The sequence below is a fragment of the Balaenoptera physalus genome, assembly GCF_965194825.1.
Source record: "Balaenoptera physalus genome assembly, chromosome: 14".
NCBI classification, from domain to species: domain Eukaryota; kingdom Metazoa; phylum Chordata; class Mammalia; order Artiodactyla; family Balaenopteridae; genus Balaenoptera; species Balaenoptera physalus.
Genome location: NC_138893.1, coordinates 88,667,451 through 88,688,105, shown reverse-complemented (window position 1 = coordinate 88,688,105; position 20,655 = coordinate 88,667,451). Strand labels below are relative to the sequence as shown.

General features: G+C 35.8%; 1 protein-coding gene and 1 pseudogene across 5 annotated transcripts in view; one reads left to right on the top strand and one right to left on the bottom strand.

Moving 5' to 3' along the window:
• LOC309642895 (large ribosomal subunit protein eL21 pseudogene) overlaps positions 1–20,655 on the top strand; it is a 528,492-nt pseudogene that overhangs the window by 114,359 nt on the left and 393,478 nt on the right. The window lies entirely within an intron of this gene.
• Positions 1–20,655, bottom strand: part of CTNNA3 (catenin alpha 3) — a 1,725,675-nt gene that overhangs the window by 1,545,073 nt on the left and 159,947 nt on the right. The window lies entirely within an intron of this gene.

Genomic DNA, 20,655 nt, shown 5'->3' with positions numbered 1-20,655 from the left:
TTAACATAGGCAGATTTATTCTAAACTGTCAATATAATGAACAAACTATACCCTAAACTTAGTCACAGAAATAATATTTCATAGTACTTGTTAGAGAAATATGGTCACTATTTTTAAGGTTTTTTTCATTTAAAATGTTTTATTATAAAAGTAACAGGTACTCATTTATTTTCCAAAGTTCACAGTTCAGAAAGGTATAAAATGACAAGAAAAAGTCCCTCTTTACCCCACTCCAGTAACATAATTGTTAAAGATTTACCGCATCCACTATTTTTTAAATTTTTCAATTTAAACTTACTTTTATTATGAAAGCAATATGTGACTCATTACTTTTAAATAATTCACCATACTAAAGAGTATAGAGTGCAATTTTTTTTGTCTCCATACTAATCCCAAAAACATCCATTAAGTTCTTGTATATCTATCCAGAAATTTTTCTATGAATGTATGTATTATGTGGGGGCATATGTATACATGTACACTTATAAATTCATATTAGTTTTATTAGTATATTCACATATATTCATATACATTCATATATTTGAAAGATTTTATGTCATGAGAAAACATAGATAGGTATTATATATTATAAAAGGAACATACAGAAGATATAGATTCTTTTCACAAACAGTATTATACGAAAAACTTTCTACAATTTGTTCTTTTCACTTATCAATTTATTTTCTTTTCACATTGGGATACAGATGACCACGAGGCAATAGAGCAAAGAACTTAACAGTGTGGACACAAGCCACTTAGCCTCTTTATGTTTCATTTTTCTCCACTGTAAATGGAGCTAATAATAATACCTACAATTTTTATGAAGATTAAATGAGAGCAGTGGTTGGAACTCAGTTAAAGACTTAATTAGCTGGTATTGTCATTCTTTTTAATGCTTGAATCAAGTTACTTTTTATTGATATACTACAACTTATTTTACCAGGCCTCCCTTTTTTTAGTAAGTTCTTTTTCCAGTTTTGTTGAGAAATAATTGGCATACATCACTGTATAAGTTTAAGGCATACAGCATGATGGTTTGATTTATACATATTGTGAAATAATTATCACAGTAGGTTCAGCTAACATTCATCATCGCATACAGATACAATAAAAAGAAAAGAGAAGAAAAGGGGAAAAAAGAAAAAAATGTTCTTTGTGATGAGAATTCTTAGGATTTACTATATTATCAATTCTATACATCATACAGCAGTATTAACTATAGTCATCATATTGTACATTACAACCCTAGTACTTATTTATATTGTAACTGGAAATTTGTACCTTTTAACCACATTTATCTAAGTCCCCCTCCCCCCAACCTCCACCTCTGGTATCTGCATGTCTGATCTCTTTTTCTATAAATTTGATCTTGTTTTAGTTTTTGTTTTTCAGATTCCACACATAAGAGAAATCATATAGTATTTGTCTTCCTCTGTCTGACTTATTTCATTTAGCATAATGCCTTCAAGGTCCATCCATGTTGTCTCAAATAGTAGGATTTTCTCATTTTTTATGGATGAATAATACTCCATTATATATATACCACAGCTTCTTTATCCATTCATCCATCAATGGACACTTAGGTTGTTTCCATGTCTTGGCTACTGTAAATAACACTTCTATGAACACGGAGATACAGATATCTTTTCGATTTAGTGTTTTTGTTTGCTTTAGATATATTACCAGAAGTGGAATTATTGGATCACACAGTAGTTCTATTTTTAATTTTTTGAGAATCCTCCATAGCGTTTTCCATAGTGGCTGTACCAATTTACAATCCTACCAACAGTGCATTAAGCGCTTATCAGATATATGGTTTGCAAATATTTTTTCCCATTCCATAGGTTGTCTTTTTAATTTTCTGATGATTTCTTTTGCTATACGGAAGCGTTTTAGTTTGATCTAGTCCCACTTGTTTATTTTTTTTATTTTGTTGCTTATGCTTTAGGTGTCATATCCAAAAAATCATTACCAAGGCCCATGTCAAGAAGATTTACTCTTATGTTTTCTTCTAGGAATTTCATGGTTTCAGATTTTACATTTAAGTCTTTAATCCATTTGGAGTTAATTTTTGTGAGTGGTGTAAGATAGGAGTCCAGTTTCATTCTTTTACATGGGAACACCCAATTATCCCAGCACCATTTATTGAAGAGACTGTCTTTTCTCCTTTGAGTATTCTTGGCTCTCTTGCCAAATATTAGTTGGCTGTATATGCTTGGTTCAGTTCTGGGCTCTTGATTCTCTTCCGTGTGTTTTTATGTACCAGGCCACTATTGAATACATAAATTATTTCCAACTTTTTCCTATTTCAAACAATACTACAAAGAACATCCATAACATATATCTTTGCATGCATGGGCAAATTTAGCTGTAACATAAATTCTTAAAAGCAGAATTGCTGAGTCAAGGGGTAAATGAACTTTAAGTTTTGAAATATATTGCCAAAAAATTCTCCAAACACTGCCATCTCACCAACAACATATAAAAGGGCCTGTCTTATCTACTTTACTCCACAAATATTTTGTTTCCATTTATTCATGATCTTCAGCATAAAGAAAATGAAATAAATTATTGTTATTAAAAATAACAAAGAATAGTATTCCTTATTGCGGACAAAACCTGTAAAAAGGGTCTGAGACATTCTCAACTTGTTAATATGTTATCAACACATTTAGCTCTCTTAAGCAATACCAAGTTAGGAATTCAGACTGTGAAGTCAGACACTTCTGAGATCAAATTCTTATCTGCCACTTCTAGTTCTGAGACCTTGGACACTTAAATACTTTCAGCGTCCTCATCCATAGGAAAGGGATAAAAATATTACTTATCTCATAGTGTTTCTGAGACATTTAAATGAAATATATTTTATAATATATATTTAGCACAGTATCTGAACATGAAAAGCACTCAACAAATATTAGCTGTTATTTTCTCAGGAAATTTCTAGTAGAGACAGTAAATTTTTAAGACCAGTAAATGGTGATTTTTATGTGTTTCTCTGTAAGTCAGATTGCTGCTAGGAGACTGTGAAAACTTAAAGTGACCTCTGAAATTAAGAGAGCAAATGAATTCCCACAAAAAGAAGATTATCTTTTCTTGTTATGTGTCTGAATTGGAAAGTTATGATAGGCTTTGTAGAATACTGTCTTTAACTTCAAATACTAAAATTAAATATATATTTGAAAAGAATTATGTGTTCTTGACTCTAAAGATGTTAAGATGTTGAACAACTGGCTGAAGAGCCATACTCAGAAAAAGGTCATTAAACATTAAACAACTATTACAGTCTTTATCTCTGTTAAGGTAATATGAAGAGCCAGCCAAGTAGCATTGTTGGGAGAAAAAAAAGTCACTCCTGAAATACATTAATAAAGATGCGGTAAGTAAACTTTCTATTACTGGACTAACCACCCTCCATCCTCTGCAATACTTCCAATTCTTTTCAGCTGGTTTCAGTTCATAATTCTGGTTTCAACATAAACATCTATTAGCATCTGTGCTTTATAAAGTCTACATGTGGGGAGTCTATTCTTCTGAAATATAATTCCCAATCTTTCTTATAACACTTTTACCTTGAAGTTTAATAAATAAGAAATTTTACTTTCAAAATACATATAAATAAAAACTACATTTTTTCTTTAAGAAATCCCACTCCATACATAAAAGCAAATACTTTTTACTAAATATCATGAAAATACCACAAGAACTAGATTCAGGAAGTTTCTTTCTACTGGAGCCATTTTGTTCCTTTCCTATCAAATACGCTCTTTTTAATCTTCAAAAAATCCGTTATGAAATGCCTGCTTGAATATAGTACTGAGGTATAAACTTTACTACATTCAAAGTTCAACTCCACTTTCTAAAAGTGATTATATTGATTATAAAGGTGCAAATCAAAGAAAACAATGTATAAGCAAAACATCCACAGGAGAAAGGGGAACAACCAAAATGAAAATGGGCAAGTACTTTGAAATTTGAAAGATCAAATTTCCTCCAACTTTTATAATTAACATTATATTTATGATTCAATTAAGGTTTCTAGTCATGCCTTTGGCCACCCTTCTATGTGTGTTTTAATATACAATACACATGTAACAGGCACTAGTACATATTAATTGATTCAATATATAATAACATGCTCTGGTATAAAGAAGTTCCCAGGCTGAGATTGGGCACTAGGGGGTTGGTTTTATTTGTTTTTAATTGGGAAACAGCCATTTAGAATATGAAAGCTCCTAAGAGGTAGGAGCTTAAATTTAACTTTGAAGCAGATTGATTTTTGGGGGAGGGAGGGCAGGGAAGAGGGGAGAATGACTTCAACTAGGTCCTAAACTTATACAGATGTTTAAAAATAAGCAAAGACCCTCTTTTAAAATGTCTGAGCCAGTTTGACGGCAAGGAGCAAAAATGTTTTATATAATAAATAAAACCTTATCATGGCAAGGGAAAGGCTGGAAAGCTAGCCATTGTGTGGACATGGGCTTAGGAGCTACAAGGACATCAGCAGAACCTATGGACTCAGAATATAGATGCCTACGGTTGCCTTTGTAAGCATGTGTTTTATTTCCCTTGCATTATCTTCAAACTCTCAATTAAGTCTTATTAAAATTTATACTTTGGTTCCAGTCAACACAGAGGAACAAAGACCAGATATCTTCCTCACCTGACACAACAAAAAAATAGACAAAATATATGAAAACATGGTTGTAAAGGTAGTGGGCATTAGCCAACAAAGGACAGTATTCCCTGAGAAATGGTAAACAAAACAGGATGAGCCCTTTGATAGCCCTAGCTACTGCCTTGAGAGACTTTTCAGACCACAGATAGGAAGGAGAAACTAAGACACAGACTGGCAAACATTCTGAGCTAAAGAGACAAAGCTGAATGTCCGGGGAGATTGTGGCAGCTAAAGGACACAGGACAGAGAATGAGAAAGAAGAGAGCTACAAAGAAAGAGAACTCAGAAGCTCTGAGAGGCTCCCCCTTGAATATTCAGCTGGAGACTGATCAACCCATACATGGAAAGAAACTACCCAAGGCTAGGGAAAGAACCATCCAAAAGGATCTGAAGTAACGGTACTCAGCACTTACACAGAGCTGGGAATAGTGTTTGTTCCCACTACCAGAATGGAAAACTTCACGACTCATGGGACATTGAGTACAGTACATAGAAGGGTCTTGCCTCAATAGTGGGAAAAAATTAGCCCTGGTCTGAGCATTGTCCCAGTCCCCCCGACAAAGAAATTCAAAAGAGAGAAGGATTTCCACCTTAAAGGCCAATAGCAGTCATGCCTCAGAGAATCGCTATGGCCACGTAAAGGCAACACCAGGACAACATATTGAATTAACTAAAGTGGAAGGATATAGGCAACTTCCCACCAAGCCCTGTACCATTGAGAACAATCAGAATGAGTTGGGGAATATGTTGACGGAGCTAATTCCATAAAATTATAAATTTTATAAAATATAAAATTTGATGGGGTTAGTTTCTATAAAACTGATGAAAACATCTCCTAATATCATAGTTGAGATATAGTAGAAGGTCTCATAAGAGACCTTCTCTTAACCATCTCTCTAGATGAATCAACTCTTTTTATTTCATCTCTGCAACATATTAATGATCCCTCCTTCCTGTTCAATACCAAAGGATGATCTCAAGTATACTGGAGGCTTTCTGTTCCCACTAATTAAGGCATGTGAGTTGTAATTATAACTATACTTTTATTAAGTATATAAACATCCAATAATAGTACAAAACAGGTCTGTCATTTCTTTGAAAAGTAATTTGAATGCTTAGAGACACTCAATAAAGGTGAGTTGCTAAAATTATTGTCAAATTGAATGCGGAAGAAAAAATGGTAAAAGTTGGGGTGCAGCAAGGGAGACGATTATAAAATATCAAGGATTCTGCAGTTAGGTAGCTTCTCAAGTGTCATTAAGTTTTCTTCCATAAAAACACCAAAATAGGAAATCTAAGTCAATGTATTAATAGTATGGGTGTGATTTAGGCAAAAGCGATTATATGAGACTCAACCAACAGACCTATACTAAAAATGGGCCTGGGCCGAACATCAAGAGATTGGCTAATGTTCATGTTATATTCATTAACATAAAATACTTAAGGTGTAGGGGTGTGTGTGTATACAAAAACTAATGAACTTTTCACTTCCAATAATAAGAACTATATATTTGAAGCAAAAATTGTCTGTTGTGCCTTAAAACACTGGAAATAATCTTTAAATTTCAATCCTATTTAGGCAAATTTTAATTATATATTTATATGTAAAAATACATAACTCCATGCTTAAAAAACCTTTATTAATATCTTTTATGTGTAAAATATTTTATACAATATATCTATAAATTATCATTCTAAATAAATTTCAATATAGAGCTTTTAAAATAGAGCTAGTGACTTCCCTGGTGGCGCAGAGGTTAAGAATCCACCTGCCAATGCAGGGGACACAGGTTCGATCCCTGGTCCAGGAAGATCCCATATGCTGCAGAGCACCTAGTCCTGTGTGCCACAACTACTGAGCCTGTGCTCTAGACCCCACGAGCCACAACTACTGAGTCCACGTGCCACAACTACTGAAGCCCGGGCACCTACAGCCTGTGCTCCACAGCAAAAGAAGCCACCGCAATGAGAGGCACGCATACCTCTTTCACAACAAAAGAAGCCACTGCAATGAGAGGCACGCGTACCACAAGAGTAGCCCCCGCTCACCGCAACTAGAGAGCGCCTGCGTGCAGCAGTGAAGACCCAATGCAGCCAAAAATAAATAAATAAATAAAATTTATTTTTAAAAAAGTTTAAAATAGAGCTATATGATGAAACTTCAAAATTTTGAAGATGATGAATTATTTTTTTTAATTGCCAAAGAACTGACAAAATAATTTCATGTCATACTTTAAACTGACAATAATTTTAAGGCAATAAAATACATTAAAAATATTTGAGTTTATATTTAAGATTGTACTTCCTACAGCATTATCTCCTAGTACTAGGAGTAACATATATTTAAAGCTATTTATTGTTTAAAAAAAAAAGTGACAACAGAACATAGCAATCCATATTGTAAAACAAACAATAAAAAAGATAATAGTATGGATTTGCAGCTTAATTAAATGTTCAAACTTTGAGCTGAAATAGCTGCCCACAACTGCTGTCTATTGAATTTTTCTCCAAATAACCTATTGACTAATATGCCACCAGTAAACATTTTCTATAATATTATTCTTGATGTCAATTTAATTCTTTTGAGAAGAAAAACTAAACCTTACAACTAAGATGCCAGGCTAAAGTTAATTATCCATTATTTTTCCCTTTACTTGCTAAATCTGAGCAAACTTATTAGCTCTATTGTATTATGCTGAATTACCAAAACCTTGTAAGCTTGATTTTTTGATATCTCCTGAAAGAATCTCATTTTAGTGCTTTGAAATTGAAAATGGCAATACTATCAATTTTTTCTAAGAAGTGATACCTAACCCTTACAAAGAGCTCATTCACTCATATAACAAATACTTATTGAGCAATACAGTATGCAAAGCACCATGGAGTATACGGTGATGACTAAAACATGGACTTTGCCAAGTATCCCCAGGTAGGAAAACAAAGCACTTCAATAGGAAGATTCTTCTGTTTGGTTTTAAATGTCAACATATTCCCTTGAAGTATAATAAAATAGAATTCCATAGCACCAGAAAAACATACATATACATCATAATAATCCTTCATATGCACAGATCCTAAAGTCTTTACTATTATTTTTTAAATCATTAAAAAGTTCTAGAGTCCAGAATCCAGTTCAAGATGACAACATAGAAGGGTCTTGAGACTCACCTCCTCCCATGAACACACCAAATCTGCAGCTATATATGGAACAAAAAAAAAAAAAAAAAAAAACCCCTAAAAACTGTCTGAGTGACTCCTACTCATCAGGTGAACAAGGGAAGGCCCACATCAAACTCGGTAGGAAACGCTGGGACACAGTCTCACCATGAACCCCAGCCTGAGCACAGCGACCCACAGTGAGGAGGGAACTCAACACCCAGAGCTTCTCCCTGAAAAGCGAAGAATTTGAACTCCATACCAAGCAGCACAACTTGTAAGACCTGCAACTAAGAAACAAGCCCGCAACATATCTAGCTTTGAAAACCAATGGGGTTCACATCCAGGAGACCCACAAACCTACAACAAACTGAGAAATGGCTGTTAGAGGGTTTGTTTTTTGATTTTTATTTTTTTTAATTTTATTTATTTATTTATTTATGGCTGTGTTGGGTCTTCGTTTCTGTGCGAGGGCTTTCTCTAGTTGCGGCGAGCGGGGGCCGCTCTTCATCGCGGTGCGCGGGCCTCTCACTCTCACGGCCTCTCTTGTCGCGGAGCACAGGCTCCAGACGCGCAGGCTCAGCAATTGTGGTTCACGGGCCTAGTCGCTCCGCGGCATGTGGGATCTTCCCAGGCCAGGGATCGAACCCGTGTCCCCTGCATTGGCAGGCAGATTCTCAACCACTGCGCCACCAGGGAAGCCCCCGTTAGAGGGTTTATACGTGGACTCACCTGCCCCAGGGCCCAGCGCAGAGGTGCCTAGACTTTAGGTATATGAGGCTCATTTGCTAATCTTGAAGCATCTGCCTGAGGGGCAGGCATCTAATATTTCTAATTTAGCACACACCTAGGAGCCTGCTGGCTGGCAGGCACCATCTTCACTCTCTCCCTCTGCCTCACTCTAGTCAGCAGAGGCCATCTTTTTTTTTTCGTTTCTTTTTTTCCTGCAGGTGCCATCCATATGCTCTCCCTCTGCCTTATTCCAGTCAGCAGGCACAGTATTCACACTCTCCCTCTGCTGCCCCCCAGAGCGCCAGTATCTCCCAGAAGGGAGCTTTTACACACATGTGGTGTCCAGGTTTTTATATATGGTGCTCCGGTTTTTGTGGCCGCCACCCAGGGTTTGCCCTTTGATTACCTGGCTCTGGAGGCCAGGGGGGCTTGCAATCCTGGGTCTCACAGGACTGTAACAATCAGAGAGACAGTTCTTAGCACACTACCACCCCCAGGGCACAGCATAGAGAGCAGACTGAAACACAGTTTCAGTCTTTCTGTGAAAGAGGCCTATCCGCTTGTCCAGGAGCTTCAACCTGAGGGGCAGCCTTCTGGTTTGGCACACACCTATGGGCCTACACCAGGTGCTCTCAAGGAATGGAGGCCAGCAGACACAATCTTTGTGTTCTCCCGCTGCCTTGCTCCAGCTCACAGGTATCTCCCAGAAAGGAACTTATTCCCATGTCTGGCACCTTGATTTTTTGTGGCTGCACCAAGGGACACCTTTACATTGCCTGGCTCTGGCGGCCAGTGAGACTTATGCTCATGGGTCCCACAGACTGTAACCAATGAAGAAAGATTTATTAAATGGCTACCACCCCCAGGGCACAGCAAGAGGCAACAGACCCAGGAACTCAGTCTTTCTGTGAAAGTGACCTATTAGCTTATCAGCATAGCTGCAGACTGAGGGACAGGCTTCTAATTAAACACACATCTAAGGACTGACTATCATCATTTCAAGAAACCGCAAAGGGCAGGTACTCTCTTTGCACTGTCTGCCAACTGTGCTCCAGAGCACTAGTACTTCCCAGAGGGGAGCTTTTACATGTATCTGGTGTCTCAGTTTTTGTGGCTGGTGACCAGGGAATGCCCCTTGATCACCTGGCTCTGGTGGCCAGGGAGGCTTGTGTTCTTGGGTCCCAGAAGATTGTAACAATCAGCGAGAAAGTTCTTAACAGACTACAAACCCCAGGGCACTGCACAGACAACAGACTGAAAGAGAACCCCAGTCTTTTTGTGAACAAGGCCTGTCTGCTTCTCCTGGAGCTTCAGCCTAAGGGGGAGGCTTCAGGTTTGGCACATATCTAGAAGCCTACAAAGGTGCTCTTAGGGAACATAGGCCAGTGGGTGTCATCTTTGCACTCTCTCTCTGCCTTGCTACAGCTTGCTGGTATCTCTCAGAAAGGAGCTTATACACTATACTCATCTGGAGCCCCAATTTTTGTGACTGCCAACCTCGGAATACCTCCAGATCACCTGACTCTGGTGGCCAGCAGGGCTTCACTTGTAGTCCCGCAGGGCTGTATATATTTGCACACTTTAAAAGCTGCTGCCTGCGGGTCTGGCTTCCAATCAGCTTGAATCTAGGTGCTGACTGAGATCCTACCCTTTGGGACCCTGACAGGTATTGGCATACCCTTAACTACTGGGAGCCACAAAAATAAAATAGGCTGCTTGTACAATCACCAAGGTTTAAGAGACAACCAAGAGCTAGGTCAGGGTTGAATGATAAGGTTCATCTCCTACACAAGGCCACTCCATCCAGTCTAAGAGAGGTAGCTGCTTCAACTAATGCATAGAAACCAACACAAAGAGTCAAGCAAAATGAAGAAACAGAGGAATATGTTCCAAATGATAAAACAAGATAAAACTTCAGGAAAAAAAAAACTTAACGAAACATAAATAGGTAATTTACCTGATAAAGAATTCAAAGTAATGATCATAAAGATGCTCATTGAACTCAGGACAAGAATGGTTGAACACAGTGAGAACTTCAACAAAGAGAGAGAAAATATTAGAAAGTATCAAACAGAAGTCACAGAGTTGAAGAATACAATAACTAAACTGAAAAATACACTAGAGGGGTTCAGTAGAAGACTAGACAAAGCAAAAAAAAAAGGATCAGTGAACTTGAGGACAAGGCAGTGGAACTCACCCAATCAGAGCAGGAAAAAAAAAAAAAAAAAGGAAGAAAGAAAGAAAAAAGTAAAGATGGCTTAAGGGACTTATGGGACAAAATCAAGCAGACTAACATTTGCATTATAAAGGTCCCAGCAGGAGAAAAGAATGAGAAAGGGCCAGGAAACCTAGTTGAAGAAATATGGCTGAAAAACTTCCCTAACTTGGGGAAGAAAACAAACATCCAGATCCAGGAATCCCAGAGGGTTTCAAATAAGATGAAACCAAAAAGATTCACACCAAGACCCATTAGAATTAAAATGTCAAAAGATAAAGACAAGGAGAGACTCTTAAAAGCAGCAAAAGAAAAACAACTTGTTACATACAAGGGAACCCCCATAAGACTATCAGCAGACACTGTGCAGACCAGAAGAGAGTTGCATGATACATTCAAAATGCTAAAAGAAAAAAAAGGTTCCAGTCAAGAATACTCTACCCAGCAAAGTTATCATTCAGAATTGGAGATATAGTTTTCTAAGACAAAGGAATTCATCACCACTAAACCAGCCTTTTAAAAATGTTAAAGGGACTTCTTTAAGGTGAAAAGAGACAAGTAACCAGAAACATCTGAATTTATAGATCTCATTAGTAAAGGTAGTAGATTAATCACTTATAAGGTTAGTATGAAGGTTAAAAGAAAAAAGTAGTAAAACTAACTATACCTACAATAATTCGTTAATGAATACACAAGATAAAGAGATAAAAATTATGACATCAAAAACATAAAACATGGTGGAGAGAATAAAAATGTAGAACTTTAAAATATGTTCAAACTTAAGTTCAACTAAGACTGTTACCAGTATAAGATGTTTTACATAAGCTTCACAGTAACCACAAAGCAAAAACCCTTAGTAAATACACAAAGACTGTAACAGGAGACAAAGAAGGTTGTTATATAATGATAAATGGATCAATCCAAGAAACGGATATAACATTTATAAATATTTATACGCCCAACATAGGAGCACCAAAATATATAAAACAAATATTAACAGATCTGAAGGGAGAAAGCAGCAGCAATACAATAATAGTACTTCAATATCCCACTTTCAGAAAAGGATAGATCATCCAGACAGAAAATCAATAAGAAAACTTTGAACTTAAACTACATATTAAACCACATGAAGTTAACAATATTTACAGAGCATTCCATCCAAAAGCAACAGAATACACATTCTTCTCAAGCACACAGACAACATTTTCCAGGATTGATCATACATTAGGCCACAAAACAAGTCTTAATAAATTTAAGAAGCATCAAGCATCCTTTCTGACAACAATTATATGAAAATAGATACCAATTACAAGAGGAAAACTGAAAAATTCACAAACATCTAGAGATTAAACAACATGCTACTGAACAACCAATAGGTCAAAAAGAAATCAAAAAAATACCTTGAGAGAAATGAAAATGGAAATACAACATACCAAGACTTATGGGATGCAGTTCTAAGAGGAAAGTTCATAGCAATAAAGCCAGTAGTAAGAAATGAAAAAGACCTCAAATAAATAACCTAACTTTAAACCTCAAGAAACGAGAAAAAAATGAAGCCCAAAGTTAGCTGATGGAAAGAAATAGCAAAGATTAGAGTAGAAATAAAGAAAATAAAAACTGAAAAAAAATAGAAAAGATCAATGAAACTAAGAGCTGGTTTGCTGAAAAATCAGCTAGTACTAGTACCTATTACTAGTAAAGAGATGGAATCAGTTAATTAAGAACCTCCCAATAAAGGTCCAGAACCAGATGATTTCACTGGTGAATTCTACCAAACATTTAAAGAAGAATGAAAAACAACCCTCCTCAAATTCCTCCAAAAACAGAAGAGGATGAAATACTCCCAGAGACCAGTATTTTATTTCACAAAGAACATATTTTTCCAGGCCAGAATTACCCTGATACCAAAACCAGGCAAGGACATTACAAGAAAATAAAATTACAGCCAATATCCATGATGAACTAGATATAAAAATATTCAGCAAAACATTAGCAAACTGAATTCAACAATGCATTAAAAGGATAATACATCATGACCAAGTGGGATTTATTCCAGGAATGCAAGGATGGTTCAACATTCACAAATTAATCAGTGTGATACACCACGTTAACAAAATGAAGAATAAAAATCATATGGTCATCTCAAAAGATGCAGAAAGAGCATTTAACACAATTCATCATCTATTCATGATAAAAATAACTCTCAATAATGTGGGTACAGAGGAACATACCCTAACATAATAAGACCATGTATGACAGGCCCACAGCTAACTCATCATACTCAATGGTGAAAAGCTGAAAGCTTTTTCTCTAAGATCAGGAATAAGACAAGGATCCCCTCTCTCAGCACTTCTATTCAACATAGTATTGGAAGTCCTAGCCAGAGCAATTTGGGAACAAAAAAGAAATAAAAGGTATCCAAATTGAAAAGGAAGAACCAAAACTGTCTCTATTTGCAGATGACACAATATTATCTACAGAAAACCCTAAAGACTCCAAAAAACAAATGTTAAAACTAGTAAATGAATTCAGTAAAGTTGCAGGATACAAAATTAATACACAATGGGACTTCCCTGGTGGCGCAGTGGTTAAGAATCTGCCTGCCAACGCAGGGGACACGGGTTCAAGCCCTGCTCTGGGAAGATTCCACATGCCGCAGAGCAACTAAGCCCATGCACCACAACTACTGAGCCTGTGCTCTAGAGCCCACATGCCAAAACTACGGAGCCCACATGACACAACTACTAAAGCCTGTGCACCTAGAGCCCATGTTCTGCAACAAGAGAAGCCACCGCAATAAGAAGCCCACGCACTGCAACAAAGAGTAGCCTCCACTCGCCACAACTAGAGAAAACCCACACGCAGTAATGAAGACCCAATGCAGCCAAAAATGAATAATATAAATATAAATAAATTTATTTTAAAAAATTAATACACAAAAATCTGTTGCATTTCTATATACTAATAATAAACTATCAGAAAGAGAAATTAAGAAAATCCCATTTACACTTGTTCAAAAAGAATAAAATACCTAGGAATAAATTTAACCAACGAGGTAAAAGACCAGTGCACTGAAAACTATAAGACACTGATGAATAACATTGAAGGCTCAAATAAATGGAAATATATTTCATGCTCATGGATTGTAAGAATTATATTGTTTAAATGGCCATATTACTGAAAGCAATCTACAGAGTCAAAGAAATCCCTATAAAAATTCCAATGGCATTTTTCACAAAACTATAACAAACAATCCTAAAATTTCTAGGGAACTACAGAATAACTCATAGAAAAAACAATCTTGAGAAAGAACAAAGCTAGAGGCATCACACTTCCTGATATCAAACTATATTACAAAGTATAGTAATTAAAACAGTATGGTATTGGCATAAAAACAGACACACAGATCAATGGTACAGAATAAAGAACCCAGAGATACATCCATGGTTAATTAATCTACAACAAAGGAGCCAAGAATATGCAATGGGGAAAGGACAGCCTCTTCAATAAATAGTGTTGGGAAAACTAGACAAACACATGCAAAAGAATGAAACTGGACCACTATCTTACACCACACACAAAAATCAACTCAAAATGGATTTAAAGTCAGAAAGAGAAAAACAAATACTGTATGCTAACACATATATATGGAATCTAAAAAAAAATGGTTCTGAAGAACCTAGGAGCAGGACAGGAATAAAGACACAGATGTAGAGAATGGACTTGAGGACACAGGGAGGGGGAAGGATAAGCTGGGATGAAGTGAGAGAGTGGCATTGACATATATACACTACCAAATGTAAAACAGATAGCTAGTGGGAAGCAGCCGCATAGCACAGGGAGTTCAGCTCCGTGCTTTGTGACCACCTAGAGGGGTGGGGTAGGGAGGGTAGGAGGGAGACATAAGAGGGAGGGGATATAGGGAAATATGTATATGTATAGCTGATTAACTTGTTATACAGCAGAAACTAACACAACACTGTAAAGAAATTATACTCCAATAAACATTTAAAAAAAAAAAGGACTTAAAAGCCTTGAACCTGAAACCATAAAACTCACAGAAGAAACTATAGGCAGTAAGTGCTTTGACTTTGGTCTTGGCAATGATTTTTTGGATTTGACGCCAAAAGCAAAGGCATAAACAGCAAAAATAAACAAGTGGGACTACATCAAACTAAAAAGGTTTGTAGAGCAAAGGTATCCACCAACAAAATGAAAAGGCAACCTCAGGAATGGGAGAAAATATTTGCAAATCATATATCTGATCAGGTTTTAATATCCAAAATACATAAAGAACCCATATAGCTCACTAACAAAAAAAAAAACTGATTTAAAAAGTAAGAAAACAATCCCATTTACAATCACATAAAAAAGAATAAAATACCTAGGAATAAATCTAAATAAGGTGGTAAAAGATGTGTACTCAGAAAACTGTAAGATACTGATGAAAGAAACTACGGAAGGTACAAACAGATGGAAAGAAATACTATGTTCATGGATTGGAAGAATTAATATTATTAAAATGACCATACCACCCAAGGCAATCTACAGATTCAATGCAATCCCTATCAAAATACCAATGGCATTTCACAGACCTAGAAAAAATAATTCTAAAATTTGTATGGACAAAAAAAATACCCCAAATGGCCAAAATAATCTTAAGAAAGAAGAACAAAGCTGGAGGTATCATGCTTCCCGATTTCAAACTATAATACAACGTTACAGTAATCAAAACAGCATGGTACTGGCACAAAAGCAGACACATAGATCAGTGGAACAGAACAGAGAGCCCAAAAATGAACCCATACTTATACGGACAAAGGAAGCAAGACTATAGAATGGGGGAAAGACAGCCTCTTCAATAAATTGTGTTGGGAAAATTGGACAGCTACATGCAAAAGAATCAAACTGGACTACACTCTCACACCATGCACAAAAAACAAATTCAAATGTAAGACCTGAAACCATAAAACTTCTAGAAGAAAACATAGGCAGTAAGCTCTTTGACATTGGTCTTAGTAATATTTGTTTGGATATGTCTCCTCAGGCAAAGGAAAGAAAAGCAAAAATAAACAAATGGGACAAATCAAACTAAAAAGCTTTTGCACAGTGAAGGAAACTATCAACAAAACAAAAAGGCCACCTATTGAATGGGAGAAGATATTTTCAGAAGATATATCCAATAAAGGGTTAATACCCAAAATACACAAAGAACTCATACAACTGAACATCAAAAAAAAAAAAAGCAAGCAACCAGATTAAAAGACAGGCAGAGGATCTGGATAGAAATTTTTCCAAAGAAGACATACAGATGGCCAACATGCACATGAAAAATGCTCAACGTCACTAATCATCAGAGAAAAGCAAATCAAAACCACAATGAGAAATCACCTCAAACCTGCCACATGGCTATCATCAAAAAGACCACAAATAACAAATGTTGGCACAGATGTGAAGAAAAGAGAACTCTTGTACACTGTTGGTGGGAATGTAAATTGGAACAGCCACTGTGCAAAACAGTATGGAGGTTCCTCAAAAAACTAAAAGTAGAACTACCATATGGCCCAGCAATTCCATATATATATATATATATATATGGAAGAAAACAAAAACACTGATTGGAAAAGACACATGTACCCCAATGTTCATAGCAGCATTATTTGCAATAGCCAAGATATGGAAACAACCTAAGTGTCCATCAACAGATGAACAGATAAAGAAGATGTGGTATACACACACACACACACACACACACACACACACACACACACACACAATGGAATACTACTCAGCCATAAAAAATATAAAATTCTACCACTTGTAAAATCATGGATGGACCTGGAGGATATTATGCTTAGTGAAATAAGTCAGACAAAAACAAATACTGTATGTTACCACTTATATGTAGAATCTAAAAAATAAAACAAATGAATGAATATGACAAAACAGAAACAGACTCACAGATATAGAGAAGAACAAACTAGTGGTTACCTGTGGAGAAAGGGGGAGGGGTAAGATAGGGGTAGGGTATTAAGAGGTACATACCACTATGCATAAAATAAGTAAGCTACAGGGATATATTGTACAACACAGAAAATATATCCAATATTGTATAATAACTTTAAATGGAGTATAATCTATAAAAATTTTGAACCACTATGTCGTAAACCTGAAACTAATACAATATTGTAAATCAATTATACTTCAATCAAAGTATTTTTAAAAAGAAGAAAGGTATATGCACCCCTTTGTTCATTGCAGTATTATTTACAATAGCCAAAATATGGAAGCAACCTAAGTGCCATTAGTAGATGAATAAATAAAGAAGATGTGATACACACACACACACACACACACACACACACACACACACACACACACAAAATGGAATATTACTCAGCCACAAAAAAGAATGAAATCTTGCCATTTGCAACAACATGGATGGACCTAGAGAGTATTTTTCTAAGTGAAATAAGTCAAACAGAGAAAGACAAATACTGTATGATTTCACTTATATGTGATTTCACTTATATGTGGAATCTAAAAAACAAAACAATTGAACCAATGTAACAAAACAGAAACAGAGTAATAGTTACAGAGAACAAACAGGTGATTGCCAGAGGGCAAGGGGTGGGAGGGAGGAAAGAAATAGGTGAGGAAGCTAAAGAGGTACAAAATTCTAGTTGCAATAAAATGAGTCATAGGTTAGAAAATACAGTGTGAGGAATATAGTCAATAACTATGTAATATCTTTGTATGTATGGTGACAGATGGTAACTAGACTTATTGTGGTGATTATTCTGAAATGTATAGAAATATCAAATCACTATGTTGTTTAACAGGAACTAACACAGTGCTGTAGGTCAATTATACTTCAAAAACAAACAAAATCATAGAAAAAGCGATCCAATTTGTGGTTACCAGAGGTGAGGAGGGGGAAGTGGGGGAACTGGATGAAGGTGGTCAAAAGGTACAAACTTCCAGTTATAAGATAAATAAGTACCAGGGATGTGATGTACAACATGATAAATATAATTAACAATTAACACTGATGTATGTTATATATGAAAGTCATTGAGAGAGTAAATCCTAAGAGTTCTCATCAGAAGAAAGAGATTATTTTACATTTCTTTAATTTTGTCTCTATATGAGATGATGGATGTTCACTAAACTTATTGTGATAATCATTTTATGATGTACTTAAGTCAAATCATTATGCTGTACACCTTAAACTTACACAGTGCTGTATGTCAATTATATCTCAATAAAACTAGAAGAAAATAATAAAATAAAACAGCATTTCAGAAAAATTAAATTTTTAAAGAAACAAGTTAAGTATTGTGCATGGTTGGTGGAAATATAAATTGGTGCAAACACTATGCAAAGTAGTACAGCGGTTCCTCAAAAAATTAAATTAGAACTACATATGATCTTTCCACTTTTCGTATTTATCCGAAGGAAACAAAAACACTAACGTGAAAAGATCTACACCCTCATGTTCACTGAAGCGTTATTTACAAAGCTAAGACATGAAAACAACCTAAATGCCCATTGATGGATGAAAGAATAAAGAAAATGTGGTATACATATATTAAATGGAATATTATTCGGCCACAGAAAAGGAAGGAAATTTTGCCACTTGCAACAACGTGGATTGACCTTGAAGGCATTCACTAAGTGAAATAAGTCAAATAAAGACAAATAATGTTATGATATCACCTATATATGGAATCTAAAAAAAAAAAAATTGAACTCACAGATAGAGAGAACAGATTGGTGGTTGCCAGAGGCAGGGGGTGGGAGTAGGCAAAATGAGTGAAGGTGATCAAATGGTACAAATTTCCACTTATAAGATAAATAATTTCTGGGGAAGTAATGTACAGCACAGTGACTAAAGTTAATAATACTGCATCATATATTTGAAAGTTGCTAAGAAAATCTTGAAAGTTCTCATCACAAGAAAAAAATTGTAACTATGTGAGGTTATGGATGTTAACTGAACTTATTATGGTAATCATTTCACAATATATATATCTATCAAATCATCATGTACACCTAAAACTAATACAATTTTATATGTCATTTATATCTAAATAACTGGCAAAGTATTCCTTTTCTTGTAATTGCAGTGAAGAAATAAATCTTTAAAATTCAAAAAAAAGTTATACGAGGAAAAAATGAAAAATAAGAGTGACTACACTGAGGCACTGTTTGGTCATTTTAAAATAAGATCACCAGTTCTGACTTATAACCAATCTTAACAAATCTCCATTAATATTTAAGTAAGTAATAAGTAGAAGTCATCCTTCACTGTGCTAAAAAACTCAAAGTCCCACAGCTGTGATCAAAGCAATAAATGTCTAGAAAACTTATTCTTTCAAATATCATCTTATTCACAGCAGTGCTTTTGCACAGGAAAGGAAACCATAAACAAGATGAAAAGACAAGCCTCAGAATGGGAGAAAATATTTGCAAATGAAACAACGGACAAAGGATTAATCTCCAAAATATACAAGCAGCTCATGCAGCTCAATATCAAAAAAACAAACAGCCCAATCCAAAAATGGGCAGAAGACCTAAATAGACATTTCTCCAAAGAAGATACACAGATTGCCAACAAATACATGAAAGGATGCTCAACATCACTAATCATTAGAGAAATGCAAATCAAAACTACAATGAGGTATCACCTCACACCGGTCAGAATGGTCATCATCAAAAAATCTACAAACAGTAAATGCTGGAGAGGGTGTGGAGAAAAGGGAACCCTCTTGCATTGTTGGTGGGAATGTAAATTGATACAGCCACTATGGAGAACACTATGGAGGTTCCTTAAAAAACTAAGAATAGAACTATCATATGACCCAGCATTCCCACTACTGGGCATGTACCCTGAGAAAACCATAATTCAAAAAGAGTCATGTACCACAATGTTCATTGCAGCACTATTTACAATAGCCAGGACATGGAAGCAATCTAAGTGTCCATCGACAGATGAATGGGTAAAGAAGATGTGGCATATATATACAATGGAATATTACTCAGCCATAAAAAGAAGTGAAATTGAGTTATTTGTAGTGAGGTGGATGGACCTAGAGTCTGTCATACAGAGTGAAATAAGTCCGAAAGAGAAAAAAATACCATATGCTAACACATATATATGGAAGCTAAAAAAAAAAGAATAAGTGGTTCTGAAGAACCTAGGGGCAGGACAGGAACAAAGACGCAGATGTAGAGAATGGACTTGAGGACATGGGAAGGGGGAAGGGTAAGCTGGGATGAAGTGAGAGAGTGGCATGGACATATATATACTACCAAATGTAAAATAGCTAGCTAGTGGAAAGCAGCCGCATAGCACAGGGAGACCAGCTCAGTGCTTTGTGACCACCTAGAGGGGTGGGATAGGGAGGGTGGGAGGGAGATGCAAGAGGGAGGAGATATGGGGATATATGTATATGTATAGCTGATTCATTTTGTTATAAAGCAGAAACTAACACACCATTGTAAAGTAATTATACTCCAATAAAGATGCTAGAAAAAAAAAGAAAAAAGATGTGGCACATATATACAATGGAATATTACTCAGCCATAAACAGAAATGAAATTGAGTTATTTGTAGTGAGGTGGATGGACCTAGAGTCTGTCATACAGAGTGAAGTAAGTCAGAAAGAGAAAAACAAATACCGTATGCTAACACATACGGCACATACTAACACATATGCATATGGCTGATTCACTTTGTTATACAGCAGAAACTAACACAACATTGTAAAGCAATTATACTCCAATAAAGACGTTAAAAAAAAAGTCGAATTTTTCCCAATTGCAATTAAAGTGTTCATTATGTAGAAATGACAGAAATGATTTTGGGCTT